The 18,993-nt window shown below is 60.7% G+C and overlaps 1 protein-coding gene across 10 annotated transcripts in view; it reads left to right on the top strand.

Annotated features, from left to right (window-relative positions):
- LOC117641309 (homeotic protein antennapedia-like) overlaps positions 1-18,993 on the top strand; it is a 119,801-nt gene that overhangs the window by 60,969 nt on the left and 39,839 nt on the right. For 4 of the 10 annotated variants that reach the window (XM_034378513.1, XM_034378514.1, XM_034378512.1 and 1 more), the window contains 2 exons: positions 15,034-15,082; positions 17,091-17,139. The exons of 2 other annotated variants lie outside the window; for them this stretch is intronic. The gene's annotated coding sequence lies outside the window, so the exon portion shown is untranslated. Of the gene's footprint in view, positions 1-15,033; positions 15,083-17,090; positions 17,140-18,841; positions 18,922-18,993 lie in introns of those variants that run through there. 4 more of the 10 variants (XM_034378517.1, XM_034378515.1, XM_034378516.1 and 1 more) reach the window with 2 other exon arrangements.

Below are 18,993 nucleotides of genomic sequence, written 5' to 3'. Positions count from 1 at the left end.
AGCAAACGACGAACGGAGAACAACAACAGCAAAATGTGGAGTTTTGACCGCAAATGAATTAACCCCTTTCTCTTTCTTTAGCCGTGGATCTTGTTTTGATAGAGGGGAGACCTTTCAAAACCGCAACACACTGATTTCAGAAAAGGAAAAGAACCTTGCGAGAAGAAAACATTTTTTCGTTCATCGCCGAAGAGCGCGCTGTTCGGTGGTATGAAAATATATGCGGTCTGCCACACACTTGCGGCTGCGGCCCCACCCTCATATGCAGGGTGCAGCCTGCCGCCGGTAGGTGCGGTGGTGTGTGTGTGTGTGTGTGTGTGTGTGTGTGTGTGTGTGCTGCGATCGCCACGGCCGACACGACACGCCACGCTCAGCCAAATAAGAATAATTGCCCGGCCAGTCAGAAACGCATAGATAAAGCATTAGCGGCCTGTAAATCAGAGCGGGGCCGCAGCGTGGTAGGGGTGGACGGGGCGTGGCTGGATCGCGTCGGGGTGGCTACGTAGCACGTATAGTGGCACACACATGCCTGCAGTTTCTTACGCTCCTGTTTGTTCAATAAACGTTTCGTTTTTTTCTTGACTGCAGTATCATAGCGTTTCTGATGTAGTTTCTGTATTTCCGGTTTCATTCATTCATTCATTCATTCATTCATTCATTCATTCATTCATTCATTCATTCATTCATTCATTCATTCATTCATTCATTCATTCATTCATTCATTCATTCGCCGCTTTGTTTATTCATTAATGCACTCATTCACTGTTTATTTTAATTCATGCTACCATTTATTCGTCCATTTGTTGACTCCTTCCTCGCACCTCGGCTCCTCGTCAGTCACACCGGCTGCTCGTCACCGCCACTCCATAAATCGGCCGGCGGCGCGTGCTTCGGGCCCCGTTCCCGTCTTGGTGAAGTACTTTGTGGGTCCAGCGCGTAGTTTATGTCCCGGCTCCCGCTCGGCGGCCCGGCTGCCGGTCTGCCCGGCCGGCTCGTGCCGGCAGCCGGGGCTGGCAACACGCTGGCGGGGAGTAGCGGCACGTGGGGCAGGTCAGTGGCAATCAGGCGGAATGCTCGTAATGACGGCCATTACCGCCCGCGGGCCTTACTGCCCGGGGTAACGCGACGGGGGGTAGCGCCGGCCAGCGCCGCGGGGGTAGCGCCAGCGCGGGGTAGCGCCGCGGCGGGGGATGCTCCGCAACGCACAGCCGGCAGGGGTGGTGCCGGCGGCCGCGCGCCGGACATACCCCTCGCCCTCGGGGAGACCCAGCGGCGCTGGCGCGCGGCGTAGTTGCAGCGCCGGCCGCTAGGCGTCGCACCCGCGCGCGCGCGGCATGGCTGCCGGGGGGAGGGGCGGCGGCAGACGGAGGCGACGGACGGAGGGGTGGGGGGCAAGGTGTCACTCCGGCTGCGCTGCTGCGCTGCGCTCACACGGCTTCGACAACACTAATTCGGATACAGCCATCAGAGTCGACTCCAGCGTCGGCGGCCGGGAAGGAGCCACTCGCATTTCGCTCGCGCACTGCCCTACGGCAACAGCGGCCAAATTATGTCGAGGGTCTTACCCGTTATGCACTTTAATTGATTTGCTTTTGTTTTTGTTGGAGGTAAGTTGCTGTACACCTGACACTCGCGCCTCAACCTTTTCAATCTGACCGGTGAGGGAATGCCCCGACAGTCTTTCTTGATTCGGCCCCCCTGAATCGCGTCCGACGTCCTCGCGCCGTCACGCCTGCCACGCCTGCTACGCAAGAGTTGCCGAAAACGCCGCAGTGGCTAAAACTTGTGGGTGGGACGACTCGGCACGACAAGCTGTGTATAGCTTAGCAAATTATTAGGGGGTCACGCGAACACGCAATTTCCTGCGCACTGACTTTAATTGGTCGGTCCTCCGTCACGGGGACCGAGGCGGGGCGGGGCGGGGCGGCGACGCCGCCTTCTCCTTATTCTTCTACTTCCGACTCGAATCTAATTCCAGAGTTTGAGACGCGGCCACGCGGCGCGGGGGGGCGGGGGAAGCAGGGGCTCCAAACTTACTTCGCAAGTTCTCAAGTCTGCGGGGAATCCGTCCTGTTTTCTCCTGGCCGTGAGCCGCGTGCGACTGTTGTTGCCCGTCTCCGTCTGTCGCGCTGGAGCCCGCCGCAAGTCGGAGGGAGAGAGAGGCCACCCCCTCTGGAGGCCCGCCATCCCTTTGGCCTTCCAAGAAAAAGTGGTGGTTTTCCCTCGGCTGATTCACATGATCCAAACATGGTGTTCCAAGTGACGCAGCCCGCCGCTGGGCGCTGCCGGCTCTTGAGTCTGGGTGTGACTGTGAAGTCTTCATCGGCCGCCTCGCTCGGCCACTTTGCTGCTCCGCCCCCTGTCGGCCCAACGAGAAGCAGTCTTATTGTAATGAACCTTTCCAGTCATTCTCGGCCCGTCCTTTTCGTCCTTGCTTCGCCCGGCCGTCCTTCCTGAACCCCCTACGCAGCGCTCTGCGGATGATTCCATTACCGCGATTTGCCGACGCGGCATCGCTCTCCGACGGCCGAATCACGTCCCTATGCTCTGCACACGCTACAAAACGTGTTCACGAGCCCGAGAAAAAGGCGGCAAAAGACATAGCGTCTTGGGAAATTATTTTTCTTTTCGGTACCCACTTTTTATCTCCAGAGCGAGGACCACGTCGAAACGGAATAACAGAAAAACAGAGGGAAAAAGTTGTGTGTGCGCTTTTGCGACTGCGCCCGCACGAAGATGTTCCGGTGACCTTGAGCAGACGCACACACGCTTGTCTTTCCCGCGCGGTGCTGCTGCCCCCACCCCCTTTCCGCTCCGGCTGCAAAAAGGGCCGCATGAAACACGAAAAGTGACCCTCTTGGCTCCCGAACCGGGGCGGCCGCCAAGCAAGGGCAGCCGGACGGCCGAGCAGACAGCCGGCGGCCAGACCGAGCAGCCAGCCCAGACGATAACGTTGCCGTGCTGTCAGCCACCCCCGGGCCCGGCCGCCCCGGCCGGCTCCAAGTCGGGGGAATATGGGCAATGATGGCCCGGCGCACCCACTCGGCTGCGTCGCTGGCGTGGCTGGCTTGGCGTGGCCTGGCGTGGCCTGGCTTCGCTGAAGCCGACTGGAAAGCGATTAGTGGAAGGTGTCCAGGGAGGCGTCCCTGCGGCCTGCGCTCGCATTCTTGGGTGAAAGTAGGCCGCTGCATTGTGCAGCAAGTCACCTGCCGTGCCACTGCACCCACTGCACCCCGCGGTGCTGCCTGGCCGGCCACTGCGTAGTTTGCAGCCACGCAAAACGACTTTTATTTTTTCCTGCCAGGAAATTGAGCAATCGATTCGTTCTTTGGAAAATTTAGGCGTCGTCTCCGGCAGTGCAGGGCGGGCCAGGGTGGGGCGCACGGCTTTTTGTGGCCGTCAAGGTAGGCTGCGTGTCGGGATGACTCCGCGCTGTGTCGCTCTGTCTCCGTCACTCTCATGGGACCCTGTGCTTTGGTGCGAGAGAGACGAAGTGACTCTTGGCTCGGCAGCGTGCCACGCGGACATCCGCGTGACGCTCGGCGTGACGAGAGCTGCTGTCGGGCCGTGACAGCGGCCTTACCCCCTTCACTGTTTGTGTACCTTCCTCTCGCCCCATCCCTCTCCCCCCTGTCCGCTCTCTTCTCCCTCAGTCCTGGTGCTCATTGTCGTTTTGCTATCTTTTGCAAGCGGAGCCCCCACCGCCGCCTTCTCTCTCTCTCTCTCTCTCTCTCTCTCTCCTCTCTCTCTCCTCTCTCTCTCTCTCTCTCTCTTTCTCTCTCTCTGCGATGAGTAATACTATTGGTGGTGAGTGAACCGAAAAGCCATAAATCAATTAGCAGAAAACTTTAACTGCTTTGCTAGAGAAAAGGAGACGCTGATAGGGGAGCGAACGTAAAAGAGAGAGAGAGAGAGAAAGAGAGAATATTGGGGGGTGGGGTGGCTCTCGACACGAGCTGCCAGATTTTTTTCCACCGTACCTTTTACAGTGCCTGCGTCGGCGGTATGCACTTTTCATTCAATTCCTTCCGTCAAAATATTAATTTCCTCCTCCGGGCCGAGAGGGCAGTGGTTGGTCCTAATCTGATAAAAAGTGTGTTCGGTGCTCGTTCGGAGTTGGGGAATGGGGATCAACTACCCTCTGCAGAATCTTAATTCCACCATTTCCTACGCCCCGGCTATGTCAGCCCTGTCGGTGGTGGGTTCGTTGTGGCCGTCAGCGCTAAGGCCCGTCGTATACCTGTGGTGATGTCTCTATAATGCACCCCATCGGACCATATCGTCGGCCCCTTTACCAGGATTCAACATCTTTGCCCTTTCGGTAATTTATGACTAGGGCGTTGCAAAGGCGGCTGGTTCTTTTGAGGCACGTAGAAAAACCGAATAACGTTTACTCTTCTGTACTTTTTTACCGTTTTTTTTTGTCGATGCTTATCGATTGTGGTTCCGCAGACCACACGTTTTCATGTCATTTGGTATAATGTGTGTTCCCCGAGTACGTGCGTAATTGGAATATTGGTACCCCGTTTAATTAAAGACCCTAGTCCACCTCGCGCCGTTGCCCGTGTCTGAAACAAAAGAAAACACAAACATGCGCGCCGGCAGCTTTGCGAATAGGAGCAATTTTTCACCCGAGAGGACGGCTGGCATATGATCCCTTCTCTCAAAGATTTTTCTAATTAATTATTGTAGGCTAGCTTGCTGCTTCCTTCCCTCTCCGTCCTTTGTTATTATGCCGCTCTTTTTTCTTCTCCGCGTCCCCCTCCCGCTCTGCCGAGCCAGCCTGCCCTTCTAATCTCCTTGATTTCTCATCTTCCGGGATCTGCCTCATCTCTGCTTGCCAAATCAGAGCAGGGGAGGCGTAACTCTCTCTGTCGCTGAGATAGCCCGAAATTTGGCCTGCCGTGAAAGGTGCGAAAATTGAATGCAAGCGCGCCGCCGAAGAACCGCCGAAGACGCGGCGACAAGCCATAAATCTGGGGGCCAATCAATTGCGGCGACAAGGCGGGCGTCCTGCGCATACGCCCCCCCCCCCCACCGCGACGCCGTGCCCCGCTACGACACGGCGACGTCGCCAGCGACGCTGCTGTGCACGCGCGCTCGCACACACACACACACACACACACACACACACACAGAGGAGGACGACGCCGACGCCCACCGTATCGTGTTATTTTTCCGGTCGACTGCATCAAGGCCAGGCTAGCCCTGAGCTATGGTGGCCGCTCGCTCCGGCAGCCAACCCCCGTCCGGGCCGCCGCGTCGTCGGCGTCGTCCCCTTGCCGCTGCCCGCTGCGGCGGCGTCGGCGCCGTGCTCCAACGGTCGCCGATGTCGCCTCGCACACTGCCATTAACTCGCGAGCGGCAATGGGCCTTCCCCAATCATTATTGCGGCGTTCGCTAAGAGATTATGATTGTTATTGCCATTAGGCGCTAAGAGGCTCGGCGGTGATGCAGGAGGGAAGGTTTGGCGGGCCGTGCGGTGTATCTGCCGCCTGCATCTCGCCGCCGTGTCGGCCGTGTCGGGCCTGTCGGGCCCCGCGGTGCGGTGGAGGGGGAACAGCTGTCCAGTGTACCGGAAGCGGACGGGGCGGCGGACGGGGCGGTGCTGGGGTTGCTGAACACCGCCACTGTCCGGCACCGCAGGCCGCAGGGCTCCGCGGCTCCGCGGCACCGCAGGGGTGGCTGCGTGGCCCGACGGCCTCGGCGACCTTCTGGCAGTGGCGTGGCAGCACCACGAGGCGCAGTGGCGATGGCGGGGCGAGGCGAGTTTGATGCATCGCTTCCGGGCCGCTTCAAAGACTCCCTATCACCAAATCGGCGTCCCTTAACCGCTCCCACGCACCCGGCCGGCCGGCAGCCCTTTCGCTTGGACCGCCCCCGCCGACCCCACGGCCGCGGCCCTTCGCGCCCTTCGCCCTCGCTCGGAAAAACGGGCTTCTGTTATTTTCTTTATTTGATTTTCGTTGTGCAGGTGGCACCCGGTACGGCACAAACAAGCAAACAAGATTAGGGGCCGCGGCGGCACATGACGGGATTAGCTTGATAAGCCGCTCAGGGCGGGGCGGGGCGTTCCGAGGGCGTTCCGAGGGCGTTCCGAGGGCGTTCCCGGGGCGTTCCGGTCTATCCCGAGACCCCGCGCGCCAGCGCCACCAATTTTACAATTATTTCTCCCCATTTGCACAGCCTTTACTTTCAATCCAACGCGGACCGCGCACGCCACGCAGTGCGATGCCGCGCAGAGATTGGCAAGCAGTTCCCCAGCCCTGACCTTATCACTGGAAAAGGGCCGAAAAGTTCAGCATGGCATTTCAATGAAATGCACCGCCAAGACGGCGACGCAGGGCGACGCACGCGGCGTAACCTTCAAGACGCTCTCTCTGGCCCATCCTCCCGCTCCCTTTTCCAGCCCTCCTGCCTCTCTAGCGCTGTGTAAGCTCGGCCGGCCTTTTCTACCACCTCATCCGAGAGATTTCCCTAGATTAAAACCCTCGCAGAGCGCTTTACGTTTTATTTTTCATCTCTTCAGCTTACTCGGCCCGTATTGTGCGCGCGCGCGTATAAAAGGCGCACTCGTGATAAGAAATTCTCTCTGTCATAACCTCTAAAGTCTTCCTTTCCACGCCCGTGCGCGGTCTTTCTTACCTTGGTAATTTATTTTTGCCGGTCGCCAACATTCAATCCGCGTGCTGCACCTGCAATCAAGCAATCGCGGACGTGCCAGCTGCTGCTGCAGGGCCGCTGCAGGACCGCTGCAGGTGTGCTATTGGACTCGGGTGCCGCGCCGATCGCTCGAATTAGGCTCCGCTCGATGGAAACCGGTTGGGAACAGGTTGCCGGGTACTGGGCCAGGGCCTGGACTGGCGCTGGAATGCCAAACCGCTCAAATTGTTTCCAAATGCTCATTACGTCCGGTATCGGCCGATCTCCCGACTGCCGCCGTTTCAATGTCGTTCGTGTCGACTTCACACGTGCCCGGTGTCGGCCTCACGAATCACATAAATTGTCTTCTCCTTCTCCCTATCCTTCTCCTCCTCTTCCTTCTTCTTCTTCTTCTTCTTCTTCTTCTTCTTCTTCTTCTTCTTCTTCTTCTTCTTCTTCTTCTTCTTCTTCTTCTGCCTCGCGTGATGCTACATACGTTGGGGATCGACCAGACCAGACCATAGCAGCGTACCGATATACACCAATGCTGAACCACTGAGCGCAAGCCGCGCGACCAAAAGTTTTATGATAAACATGAAATATTCGAGAGCGCGACGTGTTACGTTGGCAACACTGGTCGCGATAAGCGCCACAGTAGTGGCGGCACTGGCCGGCCGCAGGATATCCGCGGCCCCTTCCCTCGGACACGCCGCAACCCCCTTTTCGCCGGGCGCGATAGAATCTGGCGCGCCAAAAATGACGCGGATCGGGATAATTACATTCTTTTTTTTTTTTTTGAGCCGTTTTATTTTCAAAGTTTTGTGACAGAAAGGGCATGAAGGTAAGGCACCAAAATGAATATTTGATGTTTGTTTGCGGGCGGGTAGGCCCTCCCTTCCGCCGGGCCGCGGCGCCGGGCCACCCGAGGCCACCCTCCAGACGCGTCGCGGCGTCGTGGGAGCCTCCCCGGAGCCTACCCCCGCCGAGATGGATCCTATTCGTCCACGTCGCCGAGCGCAGAATCCCGACCGGCGTTGCTCTGTCTCTCTCGCACCCACGGGGCGCCCCGCAGAGTCTGAGAGAGAGACGGGGCGAGCGACAGTCGCACTCGCAGGACGTCGTGCAGTGCGGTGCCACCCACGCGCGCGCGTGCGCCTTCGGTGTCCCCGCGGCAGAATTACGCAAGTAGTTAAGAAACCGGTCGGGTACCAGTCCGGCGTGCATGCCGCGCCGCCCCGCGCCGCCCCGCCTCCTCTGCAGTCACGTACGACGGACACCTGAGAGGAGGGTCCCCTTGACCAACCGCCGCCGCCACCTGCCTGCAAAATGCACTGGAAATTCGAAAAACAACGTTCAGAAAAATAAAGTGGCTGCCGAAGAGTGCATCTGCTGTTGCCAATTTTTGACGTTACGCCATGGAAAATGAAAGAGAAAAAAACAAGTGTCATTTTATCGTGTGGATTTTTTTTTGCGAGGGTTGGTGAGGGGTTGGACGGTGTCCACGGCTGCCGTCCGGAGCGGTGTCGCCCGCCTCTATCGCATGTAGCGGACTGTACAACACAGCAGGCCATGTAATTTCCTTGAAACAACACACGGCTCAAATTACAGCCCGGCCGGTCGGCGCGCCACCCCTCCCCTCCTATTGACAGGTGGGGCCTCTATTAACCATCTCGGATACACCTCGCCTTTATAATATAATTCCTTTTTACATTTTCCATCTTTACTGATTCCGCTTTACTTCTGGAATTTTTTTTTCAAGCACTGACGTGCAACTTTTCATTAAGATAATTTTTTTTCACTTGCGAACACACGAATGCTGCTCTGACACAGTCATTTTTTTCTTTTCTTTTTTCGGCAAGTTGTGCAGCATCGCGTGTCTGGCCTGCAATTGGCCGTGATGACGCCGGCCACGATGGCGGCCGCGTGATAGACAGGCCGGCTTTTGTTTGTGTAGCGGCGGCACGGCGGCGGCACGACGGCGCGGGCGGGGCTGGGTCACGCAACGGAAAGAGCAGCTTGATTGGCTCGGCGTCCGCGGCCGCGAGGCGCCCTTCCGCGTCGAAATTCGAACGCCCCGAAGCCGAAGCGCAGCCAGCAGCCCGACCGCCACCGCGCACTATTTGTCCTCCGCGTCCACTCCGCCAATTAGCATGCAGCGTGCCGCGGATGCCGCTGGGCCCTCTTTGTGCGGGACGTCTCTCTCTCTCGCACTCATTGGAGCGTCCCTTTGGGGTGTGAGAGAGACGGAGTGGTGAAACGACCTTTCGGAATCTGGGCCGCCGTGGCCCCACGGACGGCGACGTTGCATTTCTCGCATTTCTGGAGGCGAAAGCAAGCGGTGACCTCCTCGCCGTTCGGTTCAAGGTGGTGCGGTGACGCCGCTCTTGCCGAAGCAGGACGGCGACGAGGATCTCACCAAGGACCGCGACGAAGACGATGAGGAGGACCACGACGAGGACGCGCGCACCAATTTATTCGATCCGGTGACTTGACGCCTCGGAATGCACGGCGCGGTGCCGCCGGGCTTCCTGCTCCTCGCGGGGCATTTCCTCCTGTCTGGCGACGGGTGGAGAGCCGGGGCCTCGACGGGGACGTGCCGCTGGCGGTGGGGGCCGCGGAAAAAACGCGCTGGTGCATGGTGGCCTTTTTGGTGGCGGAGGGCCTCGATATACCGACTGGCGCCAACAATGCTGCGGGGGCGGCGGGGCTGCGGGGGCGGCTCGTGCCAACAATGACGATACCGCTTCCGCCGCGTTGAGCCGCCCCCGCCGCACCCCCACCCCCATGGCCCTGGCCGCCCCCGGCCGCCCCCGGGCCGCCCCTGGCGTCACGAGCGGCTGAAGACGTCCGCTGCCATTGTCGGGTCATTGTTGTTCCGACCCCTGCACAGTGTAGGCGGCGCCCTCCCTTAATTTCCTTTGTAGACGTCGTGCTGCGCCGCCCCGCCCCGCCCCGTCCCGCACCGCCCCGCCCCGCCCCGCACCCCCAGCGCCCCTTTCTTTGTGGCTCCACCCTCTTTTCCACCCTCTACCCTATGGTCCCGAGTTCCCCGGGGAACCCATACCGTGACGGCGCGACGCCGTTTGATTTGCTGCGATATTATTATGTGGTCGTATCGACCTGATTGCGGACGCCTCTGAACTCGAAACCGCGCTTCCTCGCCGTGTAACAGACTCTCCAGGAGGGGTGGCTGGGACCGCGCGCTGAGTGGAGGTGGTGGTTTAACGCGGGTTTGTCGAAACGCGGATTATCGGTGGCGAAAGTCCCGCGGAAAGCGCTCTGTCCCTCTCACGCACATGGGGCGTCCGGCGGGAGTGAGAGAGACGGGTGGTGTGACAAGGGCAAGGGCGGCGCCGCAATAACTCTGAGTGCTCCTCTGGCGCCGAGGCGAGCGGCATACAGCGCTAATCACCATTACAGGAAGTGTCAACCACTTCTATTTTTGCAGCGCCACTGCTATTGCGGGCGCCGCGTCACGCCACGCGGAACAACGACGTAACTCCGCGGTCGGGCCGCGCGGGATACGGCGTTATCGGGCCGGCTGGCTGCTGCACTGCAAGGGCCGCGCGGTAATTCATGACCTTGAAAAGCGGCGCCGCGACCGCAGGCCGCAGAGGGCGCAGGGCCTGGCCGGTCGCAGTGGGCTGCCTATGGGCTGGGGCTGGGCTGGGCGCGCACCCCGCCGGCCATTTCTGTCGCAACGCTTGAAGGAGCAGGCGGAGGCGCTTTAGGGAGTGATAACGACGAACAGAGCGCGGAGCACGGCGCGCGCCCCGAGGTCGCTGGTTCGACGCCCAGGCGGCACTGCCGTTTTGGCGGGATCACGCGGTTGATCGCCGGCACCTTGTGTACAGTATCCGAATCCGAATCCCCCTTGCTTTTCCATCGGCAGCAGCCGCCGCCACAAAGCCCCAGTGTGCCGGTGAGGCGTGCGGTGCGGCCCCAGGGGGCCTTTCTCCAGATTGAGGGCTCGGACGGGGCGAGGGTCAAAGGGTGGAACGCGGTGGAACACTGTGGAACACACACAAACAGCAGCCGCGGAGAGTTACGCTACGCCCGGTCGGCGCGGCGATCCGAAAGCCCTGAAAACGCAGCCCAACTTTCCTGCCGAGTGAAGCCGTCGGCGGCGCGGGTTTGTTTGCGACCGACGAATCGGAGAGGGACGGCCCGGGGGTCTCGAGGCCGCCGCCTTGGCCGCCGCAGCAGCAGCTTCTGCTCGTACGCCCTCCTCCAGTGCGGCGCGGCGGGCGGGGCCGAGGATTTGGCCCCTGAATTAAGAGATCTATCCATGACTCGAATTCGTAACGCGTCTGCATGTAAATGAACCCCCCGGCCCCTGGCTGGGGTGAAGCGGCAGTGGTGGGGGTGTCTGGAGGGCAGTCCTGCTTGTACGTTCGCACTCACACTTACACACACGCGCGTCCCTCCCGGCGGGGCGCGGGACAGGCGCGAAAAGTTTTCCCCATCAGCCTAATGCACGGAGGAGAGCAGGGCCCGCTCCCCCCACCCCACCCCCAATTTGGCGGCCCGGCCCGCCACTGTAAGGTCCAACGAACGCGCCTGACCGGACAGCGCCTCGCTGTGCCTCGCTGCAGCGGCGCGGTACACGCTCAACTTCGCAACCTCTTTATAGCGATATAAGTTTGTCGCCCTCCAGCGTGCCGGCCTGCAGGCCGAGGAGAAGAAGGCTCGGCCGGCTTTGTGCGAGGCCAGCCCGGCCAGCCTCTTCTCAACCCCAAACTCAATATCCACGGAGATCCTTGTCCCTCACGACGCGACTAACTCCTCTCCGGCTTTGAACGTGGGCGGGCGGCGAGGGGAAGGGCCGGGGAGGGGGGAGGCTCAGGCCGGGGCCTTGCTGCTGCGCCCGGTGAAACAATGGCGCCCACCACCCCCGCTAGACGCGTCACAATGCTCCTCACTCCGGTGCTAAATCAATATTGCTCCCCCCTCCCCACGTCCCCTCACCCCCGCGGCCTCCCCACCCCCTTTCCTTGCCGCTTGAAGGGCTTCCGTCGACACCGGGCAAGTCTTGGCGGCGCGGCGGGGGAGGCAGGGTGGCAGGCAGGGGCGGAACCAGATGAGGTCCCGGCGCTTCCCTCGGGGCGGGCCAGTGCCAGGCAGTGCCCACCCTGCAGGCTGCCGCCGAGCAGAGTGTTGTCTGTCTCTGTCGCACCCGCACGGCGCACCCCACGAGTCCGAGAGAGAGGGCCCCCCTTTCGGAATCAGACTACCGGCTCCGTCCGCCGCGTCGGCTCCGTCGGCCTCGAGCTTGGGGGTCGTGGCGGTGCGCGGCGACTCGGAGTGGCGACACCGGTGGCGGCCAAGACGACCCTAACTCTCATAGAAACCACTTACAGTTACGGCCTTTTCCTCAGTTCGAATCGCCGCTCGTCGCTCTGTCCCTCTCGCCGCCTCGGCCGAGTAGTGCGAGTGAGACGGGAACGGAGCCGCCGGTCGTGACGCAAGCCTAGGCGGCGTGGGTGCAGCGCAATGTCACACATTGTCATGATGATTAGCGAACGAGCGGCAGTCCAGTCGCCGCCCGGCAGATTTATGCGCCCAGTCCACCGTGATGTGTTGATCTTGTTCTGGAAGTAGTTGCTGCTGGCGGGGAGGTGTGGCGGTCAAGCGGCTGCTGCCTGCCTGCCTGCCTGGCTGCGCGGCGGAAGGTGGCGGAGGGCTGGGCGCCATGGCGGCTCGGCTGACGGCTCTGTGATTGGCAGGCGTCCGGGGAGCGAGGCAGGGGAGTGGAGGGGCGCCCGGCCAGCCAGCGCGGCCAGCCAGCGCGGCATTGGGGCCGAGGTCGTAAAGCAGGCGCCTTTCTCGCATGGAGGACGCGGCAACGCCATGGCAACACCAACCGCCATGGCTACCCCTCTCGGACACATTTCTCCAAAGCAAAACACAGGGCGGACTGTCGCCCCTCGCTCGTGCCGCGCTCGAAGCATTCCACTGGCGTCGTCATTTGCATGTTTAAGCGTTCTCTCCAATCCGTTCGCCCGCCGGCGGTGCGCGCGGTATTACAGCCCCGTTGGCTTGACAGGTGACAAGTCGCCGTCAAGACGCGGCAATCATGACGTCGATGGTCTCCGCCGGCCGTGCAGCATTTTTCAGCTCCATTAACGACAAGGTGCCCTCGGGGCACCACGAGCGCTGTACTCCAGCTCGGCACTGTCCAGCGGGCTGATTATAGACGCAGCCATGATGAGACGTCCAAACAATGTCCGCTCGCTGGAGAAACTAACTGAAAAGCTGCCTGCGTCGGGGCGGGCTCGAACCCGCGGCGCGCACTTCCTCCAGATAACTGGGCGGCGCGAAGCTCGGCGCGCGATGCTTGCCGATGGGTCCCACCGATACTGCGATTATGTCCGTTTTCTCTGTCTCTCCGCCTGGCACGCCCCCATAAATCCCTGTCTCATTTGCACCGTTTTCTATTACGACAAGAGGCGCGCCGTGGGACGTCGTGGGATCGGCGGGGAGGTGAGTGCGGCGGCGTTCGGCGCGCACATCGCGGCCTCGCTGCGAAACGGTACTAGAGTCAACAACAACAACAACAGCCTCCTACCGGCCGAACTGGCAATATGTGTCGCCGCATTTGACGGCACTGCAGCCCCGCGCGAGCCCCGCTATCTCGCTTTCACCCCCACCCCCGCCACCACCACCGGCCCAGAGGCCCAGCGGCCCGACGCACTCCTTTTGGCGCCGAATCTTTTCGCATGTAAATTATCTTGAGCCAGAAAATAATGCCCGGAGACGTCCCTACTTCTTGCGCCCCTTCGCTGTCCTTCCTCTTTTCGTATTCCCCGCTGTCCTTCGCGCGCACTTTCTTTGTGTTTTTTAGTTGCGCTCTGCGCCACGCCTCAGCGCTCCAGAGGATTATTATGATTGTTTCGGAACTTTTTTTTCTGCCGCCCCCTTTCCTGCTAATGTGTGTGTCTCGATTGGGCCGCCAGCGCGTGCCCGCCGTGTTGGCACATCGGCCGATAGCGATTGGTTCGCGGCGGCCGACCTTCTGTCGACCGGTATAGTGTAGTTGTTGGCTGCACATAAATTACGCGGCGAGCGGTGGCAGGCACACTGGCAGCGCCCCTCGCGGCGTTTAGCCCTAAAAGGATCAAGAAAAATAGAAGACGGGAAGGAAAAGTTTGCGGATCAGGAAACGCTTGGCTTAGCGCGGCTTGTACAAGCCGGCCAGACCGGCACGCCGGCACGCCGGGACTTGGAGGGGCGGATAGAGTTAGGTGTCTGGGGTCAGAGGAGAGGGTCGCATGTTAGGGTGCTTCCTTTTATTTTTTTTGCAGCGCAAACACTGCAATCTGGGCTGAAGTGAGGCCCAACGGGAGAGAGAGAGAAGCCCTAGGTGAATGGAGCTAAAGGGAAGTGCTCTTTAGGAATTAAATTTTTGATGCTCTCTCATTAGGGGGTGGAAGTAGTGACGTGTTTTTGTGTCTGGGGACACGTCAGCTCGAGTTTGCGCTGCGGAGGGGAGGCGCGCGGCGCGGCCCCGTCCCCAGGCTCCCCCACCCCTTTTGGCCTCCGTGTCTCTCAGCGAAACAGCCAGAAATTTGGGAGCGGAGCGAAGGCGGCCGAGGGGGTATAGGTTGGCGCGCGGAACTTTGGTGGGAGTTGCTGCTGGAGGCCCTTGAAGGCGGAGCGGCGGAGCGGGGCTGGCGGGGCTGGCGGGGCTGGCGGTCACAACAGCAACTTTGGATTCCCGCATGACGCTGGCTTCGCCGTCTGGCTGCGCTAGGCTGGCACGCTAATGCGCCACTGTTTGTGTGTGGCTGGCTGGCCGCGGTGTTTGACAAGGCGAGAGGAATGCCCGGCGCGGCGGCTCGGCCACTCATCATGGCGTCGTCAGCGTCGCCCTGCTTTCGAGCGAGGAGCAGAAACGCGGCAGCGCTGCTAAAAAATTAAATAAATATTCCGAATTCGATGATTTTCTCCCTGTCATGCCCCGCCCGCCCCCACCCCGCCGCCCGGAGTCCCCCGCCCCTCCCCTGCTTCCGTCCTCCGCCCGTTTCCGGTTGATATCCGGACCTGTGATTCGTCCATCGCGTCGGAGCGTGGCGCGGCGTGGCGCGGCGTGGCGTGGCGGGGAAGAGGGTTGAACAGGGAGAGGGAGATATTTTCGGGGGTTGTTTGGCCGGGCTAGGCCTTGCCTTGCTGGGGCGTGCTGGGCCGTGCCGGCCCGGGCCTGCGAGATTGAAATTTGGGGTCGGAAATGGTGCCTGGATGACTGCCAATGCGGCAGCGCGACCTGCGACCGAATTATTCGTCTATGTCTGCTTTTGGGCAGCCTAGCGGCAGCGCCGGTCTACTGTTTCGAACTGTTGCGGGGGCCATCGAACTGATTTTTAACTCTTGCCTTTTTCCCGCTTGTTTCAGGTGAGTTCAGGTGTGACGTCGAACCCGCGGAACGGATACACTCTCTTCTGTAAGTACTGCGCGGCCTCGCTGCACTTTTGGAACAGGCGGTGGAATTGGTTTTGCGTGCTTCCTGATTTCGCCTTCCGCCCCACGACAGCCCGGCGGGGCTATTTGTGGCTGGGAAACAACACACTGCTCCGCGGCACCGCCAAGGCACCGCGGCTTGGCTCTGCGTGCAGGCGGTCGGGGGCCGCGTCCGGGACGGCGCGCCTCCCGGAGGCAGCCCTGCAGGCCCTGCATGTCGACCTGTGCGTGCGGGCCACGGCGGCGGCCTCGGGGCGAGCGGACGGGAGGAGCAGGCAGACGGTCGCGCACGCCGCCAGGCAACGCCAGGCAGGCAGGCAGGCCGGCCGTCACGTCAGGGAAGATCAATCAACTGTCACTCTTTATAATCGCTCCCTCGTATGGCGGGGCACGGCGCAGCCAATGGGGACGCAGGGTCGGGCCCGGCCAGCCAGCCCCGGGCCGCGGGGCGACGCCGCCCACTGGCTCAGTCCCTCGCCCTCAGACGGCCCTAAGCGCCGAATCAATTTTAATTAAAAACGAACCACGCCTGGCGTGTGTGCCGCCACCGACCGGCTTTGTGTTTGCTGTTCAACGCAAAAAAAAATTCAGAAAGTTGAATATTTAGAAGTTGGTTCGATTTTTCCTTGTATTTCTTCTAAGCTGCAGCAAATGTGGGTTTCCAAGATGTAAATTTAAGTTTTCAAAATGTGAATTAAATTCATTGAAATACAAATTGAAATTTTCTAAAAAGTAAATGGCAATTTTAAAAGGAACACTAAAGTTAACTGGAAGATATTTCAGGTTTTTGGAAAGTTACAGGCAACTGAAGCCTGCTAAAGGTGAAAAAATAAAAGTATATCTCCTTTTGAAAAATAATAAGGGATTTCCTGTCCGGAATGCAACAGCCACTGGTTATGGCGTTGTCACCACCGGACTGTCGAACCCCCGGCGACTCGCGAAGCAATTTCCTACCTTGTTACAAGACGATAGCGATCTTCGCCCCAACTAGATAGGGCTGCTCGCTCGGCAAGGTCGGCATATGGCCGCCGCTTTCTAATTGGTCCGAGTGGCAGCTGTCAGTGTGGGAGCAACACTGACGCGACTCGGCAAATGGAGAAAAATGACGCGAGGACTTCGTTGCACCGCCACCTAGACCCTCATTTTACACCGCGGCAATTACGGCGACGACAAGTGGGGCAGATAAATCGAAATTTGTTCCAGCAAAAGGAGGATGTGGGCACCGTCACGGTCGCCGGGTGAGGAAGTCAGCAGACGGACGCTGCGACGCCACTGTAGCGCACATCCTCTCGAAACGCAGCCAGCTCGGCCGGCATGATTTGATTCGTTTTTAAAACCCGCTGCGTTTCGCCCCCATGAGATTGTTTCGAGTACTTGGCTGCTGGCCCTGCTGGCCCTGCTGGCCCTCTGGCCGTGCTCGGGGCACGATAGCGGTCGGCGGGGTCCTCGCTTCCTCCTGCCGGCCCGTCAGCCTGTCGGGGCTGTCGGCCCCTGTCGGACCCTGCGGGCTCCCTGGCCAATCCGGATGAGGTCGGAAATGGCGTCTGTAAAATATGAAGCGTCGTTGACGTCTCGCCGGGCCATTCCTTACCATGCAACCCTTTCGGAGGGTCGCCCGGTCGCCGCTCGGGGGTTGGTCTGGCTGCGGCCAACGCGATGGGAATCTGGAAGACTCCAGGTTCGGATTTCAAGTTGGTAAATTATTGAAAAAGACTTTATTGGAAGGTTTGCGTCTTGCGGGCAGGGTAACTTTGTACTGACGGCACGATACAGAGGGGCGACGAGCGACGGGAGCGAGAGAGGGGGAGATCAAACTGGGCCCGCCGTCCGTGGTTCGTGTCGGGGGTGGCGATGGAGTTGGAACACGGTGTTGTTGTAGCGGCAACGGTGATCTGAAAAAAAGAAGAGAACAAACTTGGATTAATTTTAGCATTTTAGAGTTTTTAATAAACGCCGCGAGCTATTTTTATTTGTGTTTTCTGCCGTTGCAGGTGAGCGGGGACGCGGGTCGAGCTGTCGTTGTCGTCTTCAACTTTTTGGGTAAGGACAACATGAGCAAACTCTCGAATTTCTCGCCCTTGGCTATATACTCGCTCCGCCACCAGGAACACAAAGCCTTCATTAGGTACCGTACCCCTCGTGTTCGATACGTTTGTCAAGGCAGCGCGCGACTACTACTGTGGGAGTTCGCAGCCCTGCTTTCCTAATCCCCGCCTCGCCCTCTCTGTCGCTCCTGTTGGCCGGGGTGGCGGGTGCGAGGGAGAGAGGCGAGGGCCGCGGACGCAGCGCGGGGCCGTCGAGTGGAGTGGCGCGCCATTGGTCGGCGCGAGGGGCCGAGAGCGAGACGGGACGGGCGTGGGAGACGGAGAGAAAGAGGAGGAGAAGGGAGAAAGAGAGAGAGAGAGGAGCCCGCCGGGGCGGTCGCGGCGCGCACCGCCGGGGCCCGGCAGTGCGGCGGGCGATTCTGTAGGCTGAGGTTGGCAACGCTGGGCGCGACGCAGCGCGACCCGACGCGACGCTACGCTACGCGGCGACGCACCGCACGTTTACGCGAGGACGCGGCGCACACGGTACGCCACACGCGGTACGCCCGGACGCGGTACGCCACTCGCGGTACGCCCGACGCGGTACGCCACGCTACGTCACCATGCCGCGAGAGACACCGTCCTGATGGCTGACGTCACAGACGACGCCGCAGACGACGTGGCCATGCCGTCCTTGTCGTCGTGTTGTGTGCCGGACCGGTAGTGACATGTGACTTGGCTGACGACCACGGTGTGTGTATGTGTGCGTGTGAAAGTTCATTAGGCTAAATAATCATTTATTTTCTGTGCCTGGTGCGGGACTTGCCCCCGACCAGGAGAGAGTGCGAGAAAAAAATTTGAGGAGAGCGTGAGCAGAAAAGTGCACTACGCGACGCGGGTCTCGCGGGACTATAATTAAAAGCGGCAGCACCAGTAAGGGCAGCAGAACGAAAAAAAAAAGAATACGAAAATAACAAAAAGCCTCCGAGGGGTGGTGTGGTGGTCCGTTGGACGGCTGTCGGGGTGTCTAAATGCTAAGCGGGGAGACCGGGCGGCAGGGTCCGGGGTCTTCTTCTCCTGACCCGCAGACCCCCAGACCTGGAGCACAACCAGTCCGCCATACAGGTTGGCGGGCCCTGCACCGCCGCATGCAGCATGCAGCCCAATGATTAACACAGACATCAAGGTTGACGGCTGCCTCGGCCCCAGCCGGCCCCTTGGCCGCCGCACGCCGGAGGCGGACCAGAGGCACCCGAAGGACGCACCCCCTCCCCCTGCAGCCGCCCTGCAGGCCGCCCTGCAGCCCGCGCGGCCCCCACCACCGCCGCCCGCCCATAGACCACTCCTCCCGGCGAGCGGCGAGGCGCGCAGTGCACCTAACCGGCGGCCGGCGAGCGGACGGACGGACGCGGAGCGCGGACGGAGTGCGACGCGAAGCGGCGAAGCGCGCGGGACGATATATGCAAATCGGGGCAAGGGTGCGGCGATGGAGACATCAGTGAAGTGGCAGTGCGGCGCGGCGCGGTGACCTAAACGCAGTGCAGTCGTCGGCGCGTCGTCGGCCAGGTGCAGCACGACGTTCCCGATCGGACCGGCGTCCCCGTCCACGGCTGGCCGCGTCCTCGCGACGCCCACCAGCCCAGGACGACGGCCGCTGGACGCCTGCCTCGCGGTGCCGTCCTCGGTGGAGCCCAAGGCCCTGCTCAAGGCCCCCGACACGGAGCACACCCGCCCGGCACCGGCACCACCGCAGCGGCCCCGCCTCGGGCCGCGCCGCAAGAAGAGACGGAAGAAGGAGGTACGTCAGCGACGCTGCAGCAGTGACAGTCCGCTTGTCGGTGGTGGTGACACTGGAAGGGTCACCGCCGCC

Source organism: Thrips palmi, unplaced genomic scaffold, assembly GCF_012932325.1.
Source record: "Thrips palmi isolate BJ-2018 unplaced genomic scaffold, TpBJ-2018v1 HiC_scaffold_15, whole genome shotgun sequence".
NCBI lineage: Eukaryota > Metazoa > Arthropoda > Insecta > Thysanoptera > Thripidae > Thrips > Thrips palmi.
Note: the sequence above shows the minus strand (reverse complement) of the source record. Positions and strands in the feature narration are given on the sequence as shown.